This window comes from Natator depressus, chromosome 25 (genome assembly GCF_965152275.1).
Source record: "Natator depressus isolate rNatDep1 chromosome 25, rNatDep2.hap1, whole genome shotgun sequence".
In the NCBI taxonomy this organism is placed as follows: Eukaryota; Metazoa; Chordata; order Testudines; family Cheloniidae; genus Natator; species Natator depressus.
The window spans coordinates 4836910-4839360 of NC_134258.1; the positions used below are offsets into that span (position 1 = coordinate 4836910).

The window sequence follows — 2451 nt, forward strand, 5'->3', positions numbered from 1 at the left end:
TCTTCCTGAGGAAGAGTGGCCCACAGATTAGGGTGCTGACCTCAGACTTTGGAGACTGGGGGACATGTCCCTTTGCCACAGTTTTCCTGTTTGGCCCTGGGCAAGTTACTTAATTTCTCTGTGCCTCCTACAGCTTTGTCTACCTCGTGGGGATGTTGGGAGGATAAAGCCCTTCAAGATACTGAGATACTATATCTGGTTACACCTCTGCTTCTTAATACTCGGGCTGGTCTCGTGGATGGAACGGAGACACAACCTTAATGACTGCATTTGGGAGGAGCCCCACTGATGCATATGTAACAGACAGAAACAGCCCAAGCCCTGTAAGGAAGTGGGTCAGGAATTTTGCAGCCAAATGTTCCCATGACAACATAAACAATGTAACCAGCTGAAATAGCTCAGTTGGGAGAGTGTTAGACTGAAGATCTAAAGGTCCCTGGTTCCATCCTGGGTTTTGGCAGACGTTTTCCTTGGTCAGAGGAGGTTAGTTCTGGGGGGAGGGATAGCTCAGTTGTTTGAGCATTGGCCTGCTAAACCCAGGATCGTGAGCTCAATCCTTGAGGGGGCCATTTAGGGATCTGGGGCAAAAATTGGGGATTGGTCCTGCTTCGAGCAGGGGGTTGGACTAGATGACCTCCTGAGGTCCCTTCCAACCCTAATATTCTATGCAAAAATGCCACTCCCATTGAAAGCAAAACTTTTTACAGGAAAGGGTCCGTTGAGGCAGATTTCTCCACTTTAAGAATGTTCGAAAGAGTTTTGAAATCATCAGAATGTTTCATTTTGAAATTTTCCAAACATAAGATTCCAGTTCTCTGGATAGAAACGACTTTTTACTTTGAAATTTAAGCTAATTAGAGGCCCCCCCCCATCTTATTTAAAATAAAAAAGGGTCAACATCAAAAGAAAATATTATGATTGACCTGAATTGATTCTTTTGTCAGCTTTTCAGTTCACCAAAATTCCTCAAGATTTTGACTTTTTGTCCGGAATTGGGACAATTTGTTCCCCCTGAAATCTTGGAAATTTTCACAGGATAATGCCCAAGCAAATTCCAAACGCCCCATCAGCCCCTGGTGCATTGTGAATTGGCTACCTGCAGCCTTTCTTTCTGCCTGTGCCCCTCACCCTGCAAAGCAGGGCAGTGGCCCATTGACTCTGTTGACCATCTCTAAGGATGTCTACCCTGCTGTTGGGAGGTGTGATTGCAGCATGTGTAGATCTACCGGAGCTAGCTTTGATCCAGCTGGTGCGAGTACCAATAGCAATGAAGTCGTGCCAGGCTAATAGTCCGAGTAAGTACCTAGGTCCCGGAGCAGGCTGGGTGTACCGGTTATGTTGAAACCCCTGCTGCCGCTGCTTCACTGCGATTGTTATTCAAATGAGCGAGATTGACCTTAGCTTAGGTGTGTCCACACTTGCTGCAAACACATGTCTGATTGCAGGGGAGATGGACCCTAAGGAAATCTGCTTTGCACTTGTAGCTTCAGAGGAAAGAAGGGATGTGGGGAGGCCTTAATTACGGACTGTAAACAGCCTGAGACCACTGGGAGCAAGGACCTAAAGAGAAGGAAAGTAACAATAATAAGTGGGGATGATTCGACTCCCTGACCTCCATTGGCAGGGAGCTCTGTACTGCGTGAAGAAAGATTTCCATCTTCCTTTGCAGGTCGTTAATTTCTTAGCATGCTCTCTTAACATCATCTTACAGGGTAGGGAAAAATGGAGGGAGAGATCAGTTTTTACAGTGGCATTTACAGGCAGGTCCATCAGAAACACACACAGGCAACACAAACCCACCAGGCATGAATACACACACACACACACGCATGCACCCACAAACATCCTGGGGAGACCCACAAACACGCACTGTGCACACATGTGCCGGCACATGTCCATATACACACATGCCTGCACACAATGAGTCATGTGCCTGCTTGCTGCACACGCAAGAACAGACATGTGCTCACAGACACATGTCATGCATACATACACACATGGACACTCAAACATCCTTTGGAGGGAAATACATGGTCATGCATGCACTCTCTCTCTCTCTCTCTCTCTCTCTCTCACACACACACACACATTTCAGGACGCCATTGCCATCAGGGAAGCAGCTTACACAATCCTTCATCATGGGCAGTGGGGAGATGGCTGGAGGGAGAGTGGGGGGGATCTCTCTAACTTCCTCTAATGGTTGGGATTAGCTGCAAAGCCTCAGCCCAAGCACTGGTCTCCGAGAAGGCGGACTGGTGGTGAAGGATTTGGCTCCGCAGTGAATTCACCCCATGCTGATTTCCTGCCAGAGGGTCTTTTGGAATAATGAGGGTTGAGAAGAAAACACCGCAAGCCCCCAGACCTGCTCTACGCACCACCGGGCACAGAGATAAACCCTGCATATTGATTTCCCTTGCCTGGGCCCTCCTTCCCTCACGCTCTTCAGCTGAA

General features: G+C 48.0%; 1 non-coding gene across 1 annotated transcript; it reads left to right on the forward strand.

Annotated features, from left to right (window-relative positions):
- The first annotated feature begins 387 nt into the window (after positions 1-387).
- On the forward strand, positions 388-460 carry TRNAF-GAA (transfer RNA phenylalanine (anticodon GAA)). Its single transcript has one exon. It is a non-coding gene; the product is annotated as a tRNA-Phe (tRNA).
- The last annotated feature ends 1991 nt before the right edge of the window (positions 461-2451 follow it).